Source organism: Nipponia nippon, unplaced genomic scaffold (assembly GCF_047370975.1).
Source record: "Nipponia nippon isolate SJK-2023a ecotype South Korea unplaced genomic scaffold, ASM4737097v1 scaffold_3, whole genome shotgun sequence".
NCBI classification, from domain to species: Eukaryota; Metazoa; Chordata; class Aves; order Pelecaniformes; family Threskiornithidae; genus Nipponia; species Nipponia nippon.
The window spans coordinates 43,434,031-43,454,680 of NW_028262347.1; the positions used below are offsets into that span (position 1 = coordinate 43,434,031).

At 38.8% G+C, this 20,650-nt stretch overlaps 1 protein-coding gene across 13 annotated transcripts in view; it reads left to right on the forward strand.

Annotated features, from left to right (window-relative positions):
- NAV3 (neuron navigator 3) overlaps positions 1-20,650 on the forward strand; it is a 554,479-nt gene that overhangs the window by 285,408 nt on the left and 248,421 nt on the right. The gene's annotated exons all lie outside the window — the stretch shown is intronic.

Here is a 20,650-nt window from a genome sequence, read left to right on the forward strand (position 1 = left end):
ACTTTTCAAATGATCTGGCTACTCTTGCTGCAGAACTGCTGAACCAGAAAAACAGCTTCTCAGTGAAATGTACCTGTGTTTTTCTCTCCTGCAAAATAGCTTCTTCCTAGCCCCTATCTAGCTCTGATTCATTGTGATTTTTTAAAAAAAAGTTTGTCTGAACTAGGATGCCACGATGTTTTTTAGACTGCTTAGAGTTTTTTCTTTTGTAAGGGGGTTCTTTTCGAGTCTTAACTAACAATTAGAAAGCTTCTGCTTGGTTTTCTACTAGTCTTTCTGCTGTAGTTGCAAACACTTTTCATGCTTTGAACATAAGTATTAAGTCCTTTCCTGTCAGTAGTATATATTCCTGTAGATCTTTCAGTCAGTACATTACGGCTGCATGTGTGGTTTAATAGCTTCAGCAAGCAGTGTTATGTGAGGTTACTTTCCCTTGCTTTTCTAGTACTTTTGGTTTGTGGAACTGATTACCACACTGGGATTAAACATATATTTGTAGTTGCTTCTTATTTAGTTTGAGGACACTTGAGTGTCATCAGAGTTGTTAAAGTGGCAAGATACACATAATATATGTACTTGGTTTTCCTTTGTTTTTAGTTACTGAGTTAATTCAGTATTAGTGAAGAAAGTTGGGTTTGTGGTTAAAGCATAGGGTTGGGATTCTGAACATTTGGTTTCCTTTTTAATCCCTGCCACATATTTCCCCATGAGATTTTGGTCATGTCACTTAATTTTTCCCTTGGAGTTTTTTGTATCACCTCTCCCTACCTTGCAAAGATGATGCATTGGTGGTCTCAGACATGCTATATAGAAATATAAAGAAGGAGCAGACTGTTCATCTCTTGATTACCAGAAGTGATGAACAGCCCTTTTCTATGACATGAGTGCGACATGAAGATAATACAACTTTTCGACACAATGTGATTCCTGCTTGAAACATAAAGAAAATATTCTTTATTTTTCCTCTTTAATGTTGTTTCTTAATGGATATTGCATGAAAAGTAAATTAGATTTAGAAGTACTATTTTCAGAAAAGAAGAATAGAGTTACATTGTCTACTGAGAGATGCTTCTTGATTCTTTCAAAAAGTGTGGAGAAAGATGTGAAGTCCAATATTCCCAGTGAAGCTTACTGGCAGCCCTTTGCCCAATATTCTTCCAGGCACATTTTCTGAAGGATGTTCTTTTATTTGCCTTTTACACAAGTTTCATGAAATCTTTTTGCTAAAGTAGTTTGGGCTATGAGGTGGGTGGTTATAACGAAGAAACTATTTTTAGGCTTTTCTTACTAGTAAACTTCAAAGTATCAGCCTAAAAGTATTAAATGCTATTTTTCTTCATCAGTGATGGAGATCCATGCTACCCTGTTTCCTAGTGCCTGGTAACCTCAGCAGTATGTCCAGGTTGTCTAAGCAGTAGTTCTAAGCACAAATTTGATGGAGTTGTTAGGGTTAATGTCTCTTCAGGTTTGCTGAGCAGATGCAAGTTCTGCATTATAGATTGTGTTGTCCCAAAGCTTGACCATTTGTGAGTGCTGTTTCCAATAGACCTTTGGTTGATTTCTTTGATTAGCAAACATATTAATCAAATGTGATTAAAATGTGATTACGTGGCTCTGTGATATACAGTGCTGTACATTGGGAATGTTTCATTATAACAGTGATCAGATAAAAGGTCTTTCAATCAAAATGCAATTAATACCTAGTCTGAGTTTCCAACTGAGAGTAAAATCTGCCTATATAGCATACTGCTTGTATGCTTACATTATATCATTGGATATAAGGGAACACGGATTTTTGAGGGAAAAATGATGGATAGCTATCTGCAAAAGACAATGGAACATATGAATTAATCATCTGATTAACTTTTGCCCTTGGCTGCTGGATTGCAGCCTTTAGCATTGCTTTCTTTGGTATTTTACATGTGCTGCACTGTGGGTCACCAGCTTTCTCATCCTGTCTGGAAGGCACTTCGATTCACACATGTAGTCACTGTGACATATCCTGTTGCTATCTATAAGTGCTAAGGATTCCAAGATAAATTTGGGTTATACATGTCAATACAGTAGGTCATTGCCACCCAGCTGTTTCCTCTATGGCCTTCAGCCTCACCACACCTGATTGTTCAAGACTTTTGACACTTGTGTTGGCTTTCTCACACAACTGCCTTGCCAAGGCTGGTTAGGAATACAGCTGCAAGCATCAGTTCTCTTTTCCCTAGGCATCTCTCCCATCTCACATGATTTTGCTGCACTTGCACATGTAGTCTTGGTTGTTTTCTTTTTTGTGGACATGATGCAGTTTGAAGTTTCATAAAAGTGATATTATTATTTTAATAAAAGCTATGGTAGGAAAAGTTTGAGGTGATTATGTTCAACTTTTTTTCTTAATTGGGTAGAATATAGTTAAGCGCAGGAAAGCAAATAATAAGTTGCTAATGACATAAATTATTCTGTGTGTAGTTTATTCAACTACACTTTTGTTCACAATATTCATAATTTTTGCTTTGGTACCTAAGTCACATACAGGTCCATCTGCTTTCTTGCTAAACCCACTAATGTTTAAACTGACTGCATGAACACTTACGATGTGACTAGTCATGCAAAATATTTGAACGCAAGCATTCAGAGCACATTCTTTTTCCCTGAGTATCATATAGACAAAAGTTTATTCCTATATATGTACACAGGAAAGGAATCCAGCTGCTGGATTCATGAGGTGAAATGCTGGGTCTCTTTGAAGCAGATGAAGTTTTGTTGTTCAGTTGGACCATAGACTATTTTTATGCAAACCCACGTCCGAAAACACCAATATCTTTTGTAATATTTTTCTAACTGTGGGTACAGTATTATTTATATTTCTGTGCCACCACTTTTATACTGCTGCTAAATTGAGACCAAAATTATTGGATCATGCTAGGGTGCCTTGTGATACTGTTCTAGTTGTAGAATGCGTTATTAAACAGTAACAAAATGAAAAACTATCAAGTGATATAGTAGAAATGTAAATTAAGCAATGGCTTAAAAACAAAGGAATGAAGAAAGAGTTTCTTTGCAAAAACAACTTATTTTGATCACTAAATGATACCTCTGGACTATATTGACCTGGAGCAAAATGCCAATGGCAATAGCATTTTACTCCAGGTCACCATGATTGATTTCAGCTGCCTTCGTACATTTGATGGTGCAGATGCAAGGGCACTGCCCTGAATCCTCTCTGGCACAAAGCTGAGCAGCTGCTGGGAGTTAGCACTCCTGCTAGGCATGCCAGTCTTCTGGCCTGGCTTCCCGGGGCTGCTCCTTGCAGTGTTGTTCTTTATGCTCCCAGGGTTTTCCTCCCATCATCAAACCTCCCTCTTTCAAGAGCACTGCACCATCATTTATGCTTGCAAACTGAATTTTCTCTGAGCTGAATCTGATATATTAATTGTGGTGTTTTGGTTATATGACTTGGATGATAAGATTTTAGCCTTCTTGCCTGAGTTAATTCATTCCTTTACTGTCATATTATCTTTTTTTTTTTTTTCTTGTTTTCAGTTTCTCTTTGTTCATGCTATCTGTCTGCTGCTGTCTGCTTTATCTGCGTCTTCCTTCCTGTTGGCAGACAACTTTACAGACTTCTGCATATGACTTATTTTTCTCTGTATCCACTAATCAAGTCTTCCTGTCATGACTGAAACATTTTTCATATCACTGTTCATTATTGGAAAGTGCTAGTCAGGCACTACGACTGATCCAGTACATATATGTAAACCAAAAACTTTTCTAGATACTTCAGGTTTGGGGATTTATGTTAAGATTCTTGTAGTATGGAGATACTGGTATCCAGAGTATGCATGGACAGTAATTTGTGATCTCCCTTAGAGGGGTCCAGCCCCACCAAGTTCATCATTAAACAGTCTAAGACAGGAGGATCTCAGGGGAACTCATGAAATGAATCTGCTGCAAGGCCTTTTGGAAGAAATGCCAAAGAATATGATGTGCCCACCTGAGGAAAGTGACACAACTGGCTGCTTCTGTAGAGCACAGAAATCTGAGCAGTAAGACTGGGAAAGCGGTCTGTAAATCAGCAGAACAGAGAAGAATAGATGTGTTCTACCTGGGGAGCATGGCCAGCAAAGAATGGGGTCTGAAACACTTAGTTGTACCAAGTGAACATCATTAAAGTAATCTAACATGAATGTCAGTGTCACAAAACAGAGCTAAATACTTTGAAGTGATTAGGCAAAAAACCATACTGCTGTACACATTAACACATTAAAGTGACTCTTGAGGTCCATTTCATTTAATATCATACTATTGCATCTCAGTCTTTGTCTGAGGGCTTACAGTGTTCTTCAGCCAGCCCTGTTGCAGTAGGACATTGGAATGAGCATGGAAACTTCCCATTTTTTCCTCATCAGTTGTCAGCAGTTTGTCCGTGGTGTGGTAACTCCTGCCCGTCACCAGACACCAGACTTGGAGGATGGCTAGGCTCCTCTATCCAGACAGATCTGAAGACAAATATTTTTGCTTTCCGTACATGGGTGGAGCTCCTGCTCATGCCAACGGGAGTACTGTGCACATTGGAAAACCAGATGTGTGCCATAAACGACTTCCATATCTCCGTCTTTCCTCAGCTAACCCTTCCACACCATTTACTTAGGTTCTGTGTGACCCTTTCCCACCATTCCCCAAACCTCTCCCAAGCAGAGCATCTGTTGCAATCCCACATCTCTTTGACCTTTCTATTTCTTGGATACCTTTTTGTCCGGTCTCTCAGGGCCAAGCTCCACTGAGTTTCTTGACATACTGAATCTAGGGAACATAAATAAATGAGTTTATTTCCCCATTTTGTCATACCCTTCTTTTTCTCAGCGCTAGTGCATTGGAGATGTCTGCCTTGTGGGTTGGCAAGAAAGGAGGCTGCTCATTGTGCCGAGTATTTCATTTACAGTACTACGGCCAAGGCCACAAAAAGGGCAGCAGAAGCAGCCAGAGACCGCCTATCTTCTCCCCATAGTGACCGCTAGTGACGGGAAGCCAGCATTGTTTCAAAAGCACTGAACTAGCTGCCAGAAATTTCAATCGGCACTGCTGACACCTGGGACTATGTGTGTTTAAAATTCACACAGCCCCAGTGAAGCCAGGACAGCTGGCAGGAGTTCAGATTGTCAGCAATTTCAGCTTCTTGCCTTGTGCTCTGAATTATTTCTTTATTAAACAGATAACAGTGTCTTTAATGTGCTTTATGTATCCAGCACCATCTGTCTACGCTATATTATAACTGATTTAAGAGCCTCATGCTGTATGAGCTTGGAGTCAACTTCACTGTTACATGTTTATTTTGTAATCATCTGTACCAAGCACATTTTCCTGTAGTTGAGAAAAATGTACAGTAACACAACATGCAACTCTTAAAGCTTTTGTATTTGTGAGGAAATTGTATTGAGTGTAGGTTGAAAGATGCTTTTTGTTTGTAATTTGTAATTGGGAGCATGGATAGGAGGGTATTTACCAAACTGAGCTTAAGACCTCTGCCTACCTTTCTGCTGCTTTTTTTTATTTCTCTCACAAAGTAAAAGAACGTAGAACTCAACATATTTCACATTAATTTGTGTGTTGTGAGCTGGTATTAGGCATCAGCAGAAAACAATTACTCTTTTGTATTGCATCTGTGCCTAGGGAAGCTGCTTGGGGATTTCCTGACCAAACAACTTTTCATTAAAAAATCCTTTGCTTGAAAATGGGAGTGTGTCGGAGTGTTGATGCACTGTGGATGCACCAGCAGAGCTCCAGAACCTGAAGCAACCCAGCAACGTTTGCTTGGTGCAACACTCTTGTAGCCCCTTGGCGTAATCTGTTCTCTATGACCATAAATTGAGATAAGTGGTCTCCCTCTCTAGATAAAAATAATGGGCTTATATTATACCGCAGGGGGTTTTAGTTAGGTTTTAAGTAAAACTTCCCAGCAGTAACAGTAGTTAAACAGAGGAACACTTTGCATGCAGAAGGTATAGTGTCTCCATCACTGGAGTATTTAAAAAAACAAATGCGTGTACACCTGCCATTCATAGCATTACTAGCACTGATCCTTCCTTGTGTGAAGGACTCGATGACCGTCCTGATGTTCTTCTCAATCTCTTTTCTCATTCCTTAATTCAGCTGAGTGCAGGTCTGTGGTAATGAAACCATGCTACCCTGGGAACCTGAGTTGACAGCCCTGTGGCCCACAGTGCCATAGAGATGTAAGGACTCCCATTGGAGACAGCTTTGCTGCCTTAGAAGAAATGCCATTGTGCGCTATGGGTGTTTTCCAGAGGCATTTCACTGAAGTATGGCAGTTCCAGTTAAGTTTCCCTAAAGCACAGGTAGGGTATCATTGGAGACCAGCCAGCTTGTTGCTTGCTTGGAAACACTCATTTCCCTGGCATATAGGATATCAGTATTGGAGTGCCCTCATGCCTCAAGATCCTGCGAGGTCTGGCAGAGGACTGACTCTCAGGGACACAATTCTTTGCTCTATAACAAGGATCATAGAAGCTCTGTGAACCCAAGTCAGTTTAGGGCTCTGAGATCCTTTAAATATCCCTTCAGGAGCATTGCAGTGAATATTTCAGCTGGCTGCATTTTGTAGGGGCTGTACAGACTTCTCCCTGGAAGACAGGAGCCTCCCAAGGCACCCAGCAGAGTGAGGGGTACCACCAAGATTAGGAAGTTTGGTTCAGCTGAAACAGTTTTCCCTCAAATAAAAACATATGAGAATGTTCTTTCTGTGGATTTTTTCTCAGTTTCAACCAGACCTTTTACTAGATTGATGTCTTATCGCAACAGGTAGTGTGCATGTGCACAGAAGTTAACTCACAGCCCTACAGAATGTATGGCTCTATTACACAGAGTGTGGGAGAAAGGGAAAAATACTATCCCCACAGTGCAGAGGGAGAGGAGAGATTAAAGGGGAAATGAATGATTTTCCCACACTCAGGCTGGGACTTTGTGGCAGAACTAGGAATTTCAAGTCATATATATCTTGAGTCCCAGTCTCCACATCATAACCACAAGCCCATCCTTTGTCTTTTCTAAGGGATCAGTTAAGAATAAAACATACAGATAATGATTTTTTTTTTTTCTGCTCACTTCATAAGGACAGTTTTGGCTTTTTCTTCATTTCAGTGTCAGTAGCTAGCATCAGTGTGGGCCCAGATCCGAGCTGGAGCTGGAATTTTACTCCAGGAGCCACATTCTTTGGCTTTGATGTATCTGATCAACATAGACTCCGTCACAACTTATTAGAGATGCAGAATATGTTGTGCCCTTTGTGGAGTGGTATAACACTCATCAAAAGTCCTGTGTGCAATGCTGTTGATAGGCTTTTCACTTATTAAATACGATATGGGAAGTATAGTTATGGAATAAAAGCAGGCCTCTTTTAAGGAGAGATGACTTTTTTGGTCCTAATTTCTGCCTCTGAATAAACCGCCTAGCTTCCTGGCAGCAGAAACACTTGCATTTAGTATATAATAAGGCCGTCAGTTACAAATGGGAACTGCTAATTTTTTTGACTATGAATTCATTCTGGTCTAGGTCCACTGTCTTTTTTTTTCTCTAGTACTCTGATTTTTTGAGTTGCGTAGTTTTTCTTGCACTTGCATACAGGGCACGCAAAGAGTAGTTCATTTAAAGCAGCTCTGTGTTTCACTTTGACCTGATTCACAGGATGTGGTCTTGGAGGAAGCCCATGCCTTAACAATAGCCTTTTGACAGTCAGGGTGTTTGGGGATTAAGCTGGAAGAGGAGGAAGCATCTATCTATTCTCAAACCTACTAGTGGAATATTTTGTGTGAATCTTCACTTGCCCATGATGTTTTTAAGGTCACAAACCTTTCTTTTGTGTTTTTACTGGCAAGAGGACGTTGGCAGAAAGATAGCATAACTTATTTAAAATTCAGAAAAGGAATGCAGAGTGTTTTGTCTGCTAAATGTGAAGAGATAATTCCCCCGTGTAAGATGTGGAGATTTCTGATGGCTCTTGTGTATGTTCTGTGTAAACCAAGTTGAGACAACTTGGAAAATAAGCAAATCAAAGGGAAGCATAATTTTAAAGTGGTTAGGACTGGATCGTAATATTTCTGGATATATAAACTGAGAAGGTGCCAGCCACTAAACGTCTGTACTAACTCTGCATAAAACATGAGAGAAGCTAACCATATTAGTATTGTCCTAACCTACTTTCAGCATGGCATTTGGTCTGACTTTTCTTTTTAGTTATGTTTATTTTCCTCTAAACCCTGCTTTACTACTCTGCCCCTCTGCTCTTAATACAGTGGAAAGCATTTAATCTTTCTATATATCTCCAATAGCAGTTCAAAATATTTTATTCAGGTGAAACTCTCCAATTAGTGAATTCCAGCAAATTTGAAAAGCTAGAACAAAAATAGATGTTGAGCTCTCTCTTGTGTTTTCCATTTCAAAATATCTCCCTTTGACGATTTTAACACCTGGCTTTGTATCATGTTGATGCTGTGTTAAACTCCAAAAGATTTGGCAGTGAAAACTTCCTGTTGTGCATCAGGATTTGATTTACAGGGCATGTGTAAACCCATCACAGCTTACTAATCAGAGTGGTCATGCACAGAAAGATGACTTCCTAGCAAGTGTTGTAAAACATTTGACCACTTTCATTAATCAGGAAAGGCTGCACGGCTCACATGATTTAGGGTGAGTAAGACATAAGTCAGGGTGCAGGACTTTTACTCACCACTACAACAATGGGATTTCCTGGCAACACATCTATGCAGTAAACAGCCTGTTTGCTTTCTTTTGGGGATATTTTGTTGTTTTGGTTTGGTTTTTGGTTTTGGAGATTTTTTTTTTTTTAAGCTGTCTCTGTAGTGGAAATAAATAGGCATTAAATAAGAATGTGAAACAACAAATAAAAGTTCAAAAGGAGTTTAGAAATTTCCTCAGCTGATCAGTCTGCTTGCTTTAGTCATTGCTGGCCAGCTCACCAGCCGGAGACAGAGTGCTGGAAGGAAGAGCTGAAGGAATCTGTTTCTCATGAAGGAGCAGCACAAATCTGAAAGCTTGAGAGCTACAGGTTCAAATTTGCTTTTGAAATGCCTCTGAGAGGGAGTAGGGCCTAGCAACTTGTATAGGAAGACACAATCTAGCTTCACTTCTGGTTTCTATCAAGTACCTCCTAGAACTCAGCTCATATGTAAGATGGTAATAATTCCATTATTTTTAGAATAAAGTTGTTTGGTGGCTAAGTACTGTTTCATTTTATTTTTTTTAATGCTGAAGAAATCTAATTAGCTACTTTTTAAAATGTTACCAAAGTTCCTTTGAATGACCTTAGAAAAACTGGGGTTTTTTTTGCCTAATCAGTTACTGATGTTAACAGCTTCCTGTCTGTCAATTTAATAATACAGCCATTCTTCTTGCTTATATGAAGAAGACACAAGTAGAAGGCATTTTATATACAACATACATTTTTCCCTGTGGAAATACGTGATCCTGACAAAGATAAGAAGAGAATAATGATGTCTTCACTGTTTTCTGTACCTCACTGCAGTGTCAGACTGAAGACTGGTACAGTTCTGTATTATTAGCTGAAACCTAAGCAGCAGGTTGCTCCACAGAGAAACTCTGTGTAGTTCTTGACAGTCAAAAAGTCTGTTCATGTGCAATGCCATCTCCAGATGCATTTTTTTGAATGCAGTCTAATTTTCAAAACTTTCAGATACTGACTGCTCTTGAGGAAGAACTAGGTTTCTCTAGCTGGGTGTCTGGAGTGGGTTGGTGGTTGTGTCACCAATGAATGAGGGCAAAGAAGCCCTCCCAATCTAGGACAGCTATGTCAGTCACAGCCTTAAAGAGTTTTGGTTTATAAGATAAGCTAATAGCACAAGGGAGTGGGGAGTAAAAGAAAAATGTGTGGAAACGAAAACAAGGCTTTCTTCCCAGGGCCCCACCGTGTCAATGCAGGATTTTTCTGGGTTATTCTGCCTCATTTGTGGATGTGATGCAGAAAAGATGTAGATTCATGAGGGAAGATGAAAAAGCAGATCAAATGAAGTTTCAGAGAAGGGAGCACACAAGACTGAGCATATCGGGAACTGCTGCGTTGGACTAAACGCTGTCATTCAAAAAAATTACTTGAAGGGAATTTGGCAACAGAAAAAGAATATAATACAGGATATTCAGATCAGCAAAAGAGATACTGGAGAACTCAGACTCCCTAAAAGCAAGGGGATTAGGGACATATTTGCATCTATGGAAAATTTGATCTCTTTTCTCCTGAACATTAGAGGTGATCTCATTTAATTTGAAAGAAATTCTAAGATCTCATTGTGAAATACTGATATAAATCCCAGCAAAGGCAGAGTGATAGTGGTCACATTTCAGTCTAAAGGGACAAATGTTTCCTTCACTTGCCATTAAAAATTTCAGCTTGGATGACAATAAAGTCAGAATTTTCAACAATAATTTTCACTCAGGATGTATACATGCCTTTAAGGATCTCAGCAGCCTTTGCACAGAGTAATCTGAGATTCACAACACAGTTACAACATAAACAAGTTATTTTGTCCTAATTGATTAGATAGATAGAAATATTATGTATCTTGATCAAGCCATAAATCCACGAATTGGACTTTTGGAAGGTGAATATTGGTTCCTGCTGTATTAACAAACCTGTCTTTGTAATTCAGTTTGTTTCTTGCAAAACTCTGTGTGGATGCAATGGTTAACCTGAACAGAAGGCTGAGTGGAGGCTTTTTACAATATATGCACATTGCTACCTTTCAGAGCAACAAAAGATTTTGGATCTTTTGGAACAGTTTGGGGTATTACTTCATGTAGTTCCTCTATAAGGCAAAGTGTAAGAAACTAGTAATGCTTGAGATGATGGCCTTGTCTTGGTATGACTTGGGTGGTTCTATCACCCAACTTTTTTAGTTTTTTATTGTTGAAACATTTTAACAGAAATATACAAGTAGACACTTTGTTACAAAATAAGAAACTCTAAGTGCAACAGCTTTCTTCTACAAGTACCTTTAGTTGGCTTAATTAGGCTTTAGGAATGATGATGTTTTAACTAATACTTGATACAATTCCAGGTGGTCATGTAAGGACTGTGTAAGGCAACATTACTTCACAGTGCTTTTTCATTTGTCAGATCAACCCAATGTCTTCATTTGAGTGCAGTTTGGGGTTTTCCTCCTTAACAGTTTTTTAAACTCTCCAGCAGAGCTATTTAACTATTAAATTTGTGCTCATCTACTGAGCTTTATTCTGCAGTTGGTTTTAGGATACTTTCAGATGTGTTACAGTGTGCCAAGCATTGCCGTGCCCTAACATTTTCAGAGCAGCAGGACATAGATTGGAGTGGAGATGACTGAAAATGTTAAGAAAGCAAATCATTGACTGAATAGATTACTACAGCCCTTCTAAAGCCACTATGAGATTTCATTTTTATACCAAAGAGATAATAAAGGTAGCTTTAGCATTTTGGCACCAGTAGTGCATCCTATGTAGGCTGAAACCACTATACATACTTAGTTTATGGTGCATATTAAAGACAGAGATGGCTATGTATGCTCATATACAGGTACTTATTGGCATTTGTCTATGTATTTACAAAAGTGTAAAGTATACTCAATAAAATATTTTCTAAATACTGTGGAAGACCATTTAGAGACATATTTAAATGAGCTACAGGCTTTAATAATGTTTTATTGGTACACATGTATCGTATGTCACATACATTACAAATCTGTATTAATACATATTATACACGTGTAGATATATATACATGTACATGTCACATATGTCATATATGTTATCTTTTTGGTGAAGACTTGGAAAGGGTAGAATTACTGTTCATAGTAATAAAAGTGAGATCTTTTTGGTTTTTGTTACTTGTAGAGTTAAGTGATATGTTCAGTACTGAAACAGGCAAAACCAGCAGAAGCATTGATCCCTGTGGAGTTTAAACAGTGCGTTTCAGTCAGTGCATCCACAGCACTCTTAGCAGCAGCTCAGCAGCCCAAATTCCCAGTTGCAGGTGGGGAACTGGCAGGCAGCTCTGCGGTCTGTCCCTCCACTGTCCCTCTCCCAGGCTGCATTGCCTCCCCCAGTTCCTCTGAGACGTGAGCTGCCTCAGCAACACCAAGGAGACCAATACAGAGACAGTAAATAAAATGTTTAAGTTATTGAGGAGTCAGTTTCCAAACAGACTAGAATTTGTTACCCTGTATTTGTACTTTTCTGCAGCTCTCTGCTTTTATCATCTCTCTGATGTCCTTTAGGGATATGTCCGTTTTTCACTCCATCACTTTAAATACTTCATTTTAGAAACATGGGAAAATCAGCCTTCCGAAATATCAGAACTTACTGTGTTCTTGTTGAAATCAGTGGGATTTTCTCCATTTACTCACTGGAGTAAGAATATCATCCCATTTCATTGTGGCTAGACAATTCGTAACCTCTTACATTATCACAAGATAGATTTGCAAGCCATACAGGCCGTTTCTTCTTCCACAAACCAGCATGGTGCTTTTTAAACAAACAAACTACATCCTGTCGTGGAGGGTGTTATGTCTGTAACTTGTTCTCATTACTCTGCTGTATTAAAATGTGTCTAATGTCATGATTAGGTAGGCAAGTAAAACAGCAAATAAACATATTCTGTTATTGTGAAAAATATAAAATATCTTGGTTTAAATTTTTACATTTGTTCATTTTTAAATGCTTCATAGACACTTATTTTGTTCTTGGAGTCAATCAAAACCTAAATCATATATATGATTAAAATCTCTCTACTCAGGTTTCTTCGTAACTCAAGAAATCCACCCAGTAGTTGGTTATTAACCATCAAGCATTGCCACAGGGTGAAGTTGGTTTTTGAGAAATTTGATTAACATCTCTGCCAGACTTTATATAACAAGGTTTTACAGGTAAACTTGGACAGAAACTGCCACTACTAGTGCTGCTACTTGGGGAAATCAGTTTATCTGTCAATAGATGTATCAATGTAATATTCCCTATTTGCTTGGGTCACACAGATTGTATATCCATTAGTTTGTGGGTGCCTTGGTGGTTGTGTGCAGAGCTACAGTATGTGGCAGGGTCCCTAGCACTGTAGGGAAATAGAGTCTCAAAATAAAATGCAGTGCATTGTAGGTCAAAGACAAAGGCCTCATTTTGGTAATGTTAGACTGTGTTAGTATCCTGAGCTGTTTTATGCCAGATGACTGGTATTTTCTGACGATCAGGTAATCTGAGACTTTTATTCATGGAAATTATGGATTTAAAGGAGAAAAAAAGAACTTCTTTGTGCACTGAAAACATTCAGAATGAATTGTTTTATGAAAGCCACACTTGTTACAGAAAAAATAAAACTCTTCCCATCTCTATTTTTTCTTGTATTCTGTCTAAGTGACCTATGGAATTTAGCTAATTAAAAAAATCCCCAAATGTTTAGGTTATGCTTGTTGCTGAAGTATTTGGAAATACAGATCTTTATTCTGAGTGATATCATATTGTGTTTTTGAACAACAATTTAATAACCATGATTGGCATGTAACTGCCTTTAATTTCCTTGTATGGTACAGTGTGCAGTTCATGTCCATTTTATGCACTGTATAGCCAAACTTGAGTATGCACAAACAGTATGAGGAAAGGGTAATCAATCTGACTGCATGAAAACTCTGAGGAAATACTGATAAGTAAAACAGCTCATAAATTCTGCATAGAGAATTGTTCACATTCATGGCTCCAAAGATTAAAATTGAGGCTCCTTCTGTCCCACCCGTAAATGACTTTTGGCAGTAGAAATGTGCTCAGTAAAAATCCGCTCACAATCCATATCTGCCTTCTCTGTCTTACTCTACATACCAAAAGAGTCCAGTCTGTACAGACCATTGTCCTGAAATGTTGTATTTCTTTAATGAAATCTTTCTTTTCTAGTTCAGTAATATTAGGTCCTGATAGCTGAATGCTGTTGTTAACTCAGGATTAAGTGCATGTGATTAATAGTCAGCATGAATGGAAGATGTGGAGCACAGGGGACAGGCTGCTTGGGACTGCTTTTTCCTGTCTGCAAATAACTTGGGACCAATGGAAAACATCAGGAAAGTTCAAGAGAGACCTAGCTCTTTTTCCTGCAATCATAGATCAGTGAAGTCCAGCATTAACATAGAGTGGGGAGCACAGAACAAAAACTGTTTGAGGAAAAGTTGTTAATTCTGTCATGTAATTTTTGCATTTATTGTAAACTGAAGCAATATGAGTTATATCTGTCAGACTAGGAAAGGGTAGAGGACTCCACTGGAGGTTGAGAACAGACAACACACAGGCAAGAAGTTAGTGTCCAGATATTTTCAGAGATGATGTGGAGGCTCAGATCACCACGGAATTCATCTTACCTCATTATAGCCAGTTAAAAGGCTGGTGTCTAGTCTGAGCTAGTTGCTTGGGCTTCTACTATAGCCAGATGGTAGAGATAAATACTTCTTGAGGGCAATTCCTTTCACTTTTCTGCAATGTTTATGTAAAGGTAGAATGACTCACTCTCTGGAGGTATGTACATCTATTCCTTAATTAAGGGGAGATGAACCATCTAGTTTAAGTTAAACATCTAATTTTCAGTGTCTAAAATTAGTTGAGATTAATCTTGTCCATAGTATAGAACTTTTATTTGGGAAGATATTCTCTTTTCATGTGTTTATTACTAATGTTATCATTATTATTACAGATTGTACCTCTGTGTTCCAAAGTACGTTATTTAAATATTTTGAGGCTACTTTGAAAGCTAGCGCAGACCTAACCCTGATAAGGGTGACAGATCTGGGCATGCTTTTATCAGAGGGGCATCCTTTTTTTGATTCTTAAAAGAGATTGGTGATATAAAGTAATGGAAAGTCCCTGAGACGGGTGAGGGGGAGTGATGGGCAAGCAAATGAGCCAGTTGCATAGGAAATGGAGATATCTCTGTGAAGGAGATATGTTTCACTTTGATACATTCCCACAGCTTTGTGCTCAGTGCTACAGAGATAGTAGAGATAGTGAAACGGATCACTACCCAGAACTACCATAATGAATTAGTTTACTGAATATATGGCAATGTAACTGTATGTATACAGACATAGGCCTTACATGTACACACAAGGAGAAATATTTTACTGAGTTGGTGGGCAATCGGTGTACTTGCAGATATATTGAAAGTTCTCTACTTTACTGTCTCAGCAGCATCTCACGGCAGATCTACAAAGCACTTGCATTCAGCTGCCAGCATTAGACTCCCTCCTTCTCCACTTGCTGTCACAGCGTTTCTGAAGAGGAGGCTGACATTAATGTAGAAACGACTCATATACTGAAAGAAACAAGATCTGAAAACAAGTAATTCAGCCAGTATAAAAATGGGGTTTCTTTGAAGTGTTCTTATACTTTTGCAGAGTATTGCATACATCGTTTTAGGAAAGTTTCTCTTGAGGATTACAACCTCCCCCATGTGAGTTATTTTTCTTATTAGAAACTGAACAACATCGCTGTAACCGCTACAGCCCTTGCTTATAGGGAAGGACAGCATTAAGGAATTGTGGTTGCTGCTTAACAACTTGAAATAAGTAAGAAGGCTTATAGCAAGTGACAGGGCTACATGCAGCCTTAATCAAGTTGGACGTGTACTCTGCAAAGGGTGCTGCTCGTTGGCTGTAGCCACTGTAACCTCTCTGGTAAATCCCCTCTTGAGCTATAAGATACTTTTCTTGGCAAACTATCTTGAAGTAGAGATGTTTGGAAACCACTGGAACTGTCACCTGTCTAACCAGTCTGCTTATTTTCACTTTGGACGTTGTGCTTTCTGTCTTAGATAGCGGGAATCTGCAGATTGTTATGAGTATGCCCCGCAGACGTGTGTTGGGGCTGACAATTTGGTTGCCTCCATTCGTATTTCAAACCAGGAAGCCCCAAGAACACAGATGTAGAACCTTATACCAGAGTAAGAGAGAGAAGGCTTCAGGCAACTTAGGACAATATCCTGCAAAATAGAGGGCAAAAGGTAGCTAAATGCCTGCCATCCAAAAATATGAACATTTTGATGTATCGGTGTTACAGGCGTATGGGAAATAGGTCTATTAAAGGGGTAACTGATTTGTGCATCTGAATGTTTAAGGTCTTTACCTTTTCCACATAAATTAATTTACTTTTAAAGCTTTCAAGTTGGACAAGCTAAAATTTGGGGCTGTCAAGTTCACTAGATACATCTCAAAATCTAAATCCCAATGTTTTTTATATTTGTGTTAGTTTCTTTTAGAGGCTTTGTCTGCTGTTTTTTGATCCCCATCCTCATAGCTTACTCATTTTCTCTGAAAAAGCCACTTTCTAGGCCTGAACATAATGTAGTAACTTGGTTTATTCCACCAAGGTGATGGACAAGACTTCTCCTGATGAACTTCATACAATATCTGTAACTTCAAGCTCTTCCACAGGCAGCAGAGAGAGGAACACATCCAAAGATGCCCCTAAACTTGATTCACCCTCAGGAGGTGCTTTTCTCTCAATTGCGTACTGAGAGAACCTGTGGTAATTTAGTTCCCAAGCTGGCACCTACAATTAGGTGCAATGAATATGGGGCTTTGTTCTTAAATATTGGATTTGCTTCTAGCAGCTCACTCAGCTCACCTTATTCACCTCTTCTTTTTTTTTTTTTTTTTTAAGGATTATTTACACTTCCATTCAGCGCAATCAAACTATTGCTGAAAGGTCCAATCTGAAATTTCGTACAAAAATTAGTTAATTTAGGAGTAGTTTGTATGCCCCAAGATTTTGTGATAGTTCCAAGAGAATCATCTATAAGACTTTTTAATATCAATAGTTTCAATAGCTTACTTGGCCTGTAGGTCAGTGGAGGATAGTCACCACTTGCACCTGACGTTGTTCCTCTTGTAGCTTCTTAATCATATAAAACACTATGGATCATCCTAAAGAAAGTGCATAATAGTATGCAAATTGTCTCTCCCATTACATTAGAAGCAAGAATAAAACAGTTTAACTCAGAGAAAAGCAAAACACCAAGTTGTTAATACTTTCATGTTCTTTGGAATCGGTTTTAAACCACAAACTTAATTTAAATTGTAATAGGCTGAACTCAGTCCTTTCTACAATTCCTCTGAAATTTGTTGGTTGCTCATGTGAAACCAGTGATGTTTTTCACTTCCCGTCCACTGTGGCAGTTGTGGTACAGCTATTGTACAGCACAGCTTATTCTTAAAGGACTCCACTTCTTGCATGAAATGTTCTTGTATTGTACCTGTTTTCAGGGGTTTTCTTAATAGTTCTTCCAAACTAACTTTTTAAGGCTAAAGAACCTACATTTTTTAGCTTCACAACAATAAATTTGACAATGTCTCAGCTAAAAATATAGCATACAGTTGAATTAAAAATAAACTTATATGTTCTACCATCTTATGACTTACCAGCTATTAAGTCGAAGTGCTCAAACGAGGATTAGTGATGCTAGATGCTGTACAAGTGGGGTAGTGATGTAAGTTCCATTCTAAAAAACTTGTGATGTAAAACCAGCCTCAAATAAGTGAGGAGAGAGGGAATTAGCTCACAGATAACTAGAAATTTTTATCTATGTTTATGTTATCACATAAATGTTTAAATGTTGAACTTCTCTTGGCCTTGCTGTAGTATGCTAACTTATTTCTTGTCAGATACCACTGCAGAAATCATTCTTCAGAAGAGGCAATGAGAACCTTATAGACTTTCAGTGCCCTAAGGATGGGGGTGAAGAAAGCACGTATGTTTGGGAGAGGAGTGGATGAGTGAGGAGCGAGGCCCTGCTATTGCTCTGCGAACAGTGGAGCAGTGTTAGCAGTTGATAGATATGTAAGGGCTGTGTCTGTTTGAAAGAGCTTGAAGTTAAAGGCTAGAAATTTGAACTCAACTCAAGTGAATCAAAGGAAGGATGTTCAGAGAAATGGACAAAAAATTCTTCACAGCTGTCTCTTCTATTTGGCATGCCCTAATTGCTATGATTGTTTTTTATGCAGTGCTTTGATGATTAGGGGAATCTTTTCCAAACAAAGTACACATTGAGGCTGATACTGCAAAGTTATCTGGAACTGTTTGTATGATATGGCTGCAACACAAATGCCACAGTCACTGAATTCACTTGCTTGACCAGGCAGCCAGCAATTTTACTTTCTTATTGAAAGAGGACTTTTCTTCCTAAGTCCACAGGAGGGAAGAAGCAGAGAAAGCAGAAAATTAGCACAAATTCTCTTATCTTATTCTGAGCCGTGTCTGCAAGTCACTGTTCTTACAACTAGCATGTCCCTCCCAGAGATTTAGCTGACAACTTGTAAGGCTCAAACTAATAAAAGAGATGCTAAGGAGGGGTGTGCAGGGAGGGAGGATGAGGACCCTGAGCAGACAGGAGGGGATCACAGCTACAGGGGATAAGGCTGTGCATCCCAGTGCTCAACAGAAATGTTCACATGCACAGTCTGTGCCATGAGAGTGTGCATAGACACAGTCCAGCAGCTTTTCTAGTGACTCTACGTGCATGTGAGAGACCGCCTTTTCTGTATTACTACTTACAAACCTTATGATGTTAATCCTGAAAAATGCAGTGTAGACATTTGAAAAGGAAATTAGAACTTGGCTCTTATCTGATGGTGTACCAGAGTAGTTCCACTCATTTATTGGAGTGTTTTACACTTGTATAACTGACCTAATTAGAGTCAGGATCTAACTAAACAATGAGGCAAATATAATATCTTTTGCTGATTGTGCTCCTCCTCTTGTTTCTTAAAAAACTCTTATCAAAGGCTGTGTCAGAAACATACTGTGAACCATCTATCAAAATTTACCACCAAAAGAAAGAAAAAAGAACTTTTTTATTTTACTTTTCCATTGGCTGGTGTTTACATGAAATGAAGAAAACTTGATAATTTCTTGACAAGTTAAGGAAAGTGGCTATAACATGCAGAGTAATGAAAACTTATCTCATGGTCTACATACCAGCACAGGAACCAGCCACTCTGTTCTTTCTAGGAGGATGGCCTTTCTGACTGCTCATTAATCCTTGCACAAAATACCCAGATTGTGGTCCCATCTCTTCCACTCTGGAAAGGCTAGATGGGGCGGTTTCGGAAGCACATCAGCGAGCTGTTGGTTTGGTGGGCGAGGATGACTTGGGAACAGCACCAGATGAGTCATCCTCCCTCCCTCCCTAAAGGGGAATGAACGTTTCCTTACACCGCACTTCCAGTCCCTGTCAGGCTGCTCCTGACAAGTAGGGCTGTGGGAAGCGTTGCTGGCATGGACTTCTCCATGGGAAGCTCTGGAGCTTTTGGAGGAGTAGGGATTCTGTCAGTTAGAGCAGGTTTCTTTTCCTGAGGCTAGTGAAAATTTCTCCAACAGTGTAATCTTTATCTGTGGGGTCCTTAACATATGGGAAGGTGACTGACTCCAGTCTTTGCAGTTTGAGTCATACCTGACTGGTACATAAGCACTCATCGGTGCTCTTCTAGATACTGCAGTAGCAGCATCAGTGGTACGCTGTTTTCAAAGCAGTAACAAGAGAATATGGTTTCCTTGTATGTTTTTAAAATATAGTTTTCAGCTACTATCTGAGGATAGTTAAACCAGTAAGAGTTTGAGGTTCTACAAAGCTTACGAAGTATGTACGGTCCTTATAAAGTTAGTTAGCACCTTTTCCCCATTACTCATTCCTATTATTTCAAATTGTCATAGTCCCTCTAATAGTGATACACTTTTATAAAACATGTTACCCATGAAAGCATTGGAGGAGTCCGGTTTCTTAGTTTTTTATGCCTTTTGCTGATCACTTACTCGGATCTAAAGTCTAACCAGGGGTGAGCTCACACTGCAGTCTTCATTGAAAGTCTTTTTTTTTTTTTTTTGCCTGGCAGCGTATTTCCATTTGTAAGGGAAAACAAAAAAAAGTCAGAATGTAAAAACTTTGAGAACTCTCACTTTGCTTCAGATTTGGTTCACATTAGCCAGTATGTATGTTCAAAAGCTATTAGGTATGTACATAAATGGAATACAATACCATAATCCTATTTGCATTAGGACGTAAAGGTAAAATCTAGTGTCAAAGTAGTATATGTGTAAGGAGAAAAAACCCACTCTAACTTTCCTCTCCCTCACTGTAGGCCGTCTTGTCTGTATACAGTATCCACACTATATATGGAGATGTATATGTATCTGTATAACCATATGCATATCTATTATACATATATAGTCTCTACAGTTTTTACAGTTCAGATTTTTTCTATCTTCCTCTCAGCTTCTTAGCTATTTATCAGATTTCCTGAAAATGTCTTTCAAAGTCCTTGTGTATTTTCTCATTTATATGCTCATCATAGAGTGATTCTTATTTTGATGTGAATCTTGAAGATCTCAGACTTTGTTGAGGGAAAACTCACACTCTAAATTTAGCGAGACTTCATTAAAGTTAAGAAAGTATCTGGCTTGTGGAAAGTCAAATATTTTGCAGAGCAGTAACAAGACAAAACTCTTATCTGCAAAGTTTATATCACTAACCTACGAGCCTCATTTGTTCTGCTATATTTGTCCAAATGGATAGCAAATTCCTTAAGCAGTCTGCAACCCAGACAGGACAGGTGAGAAA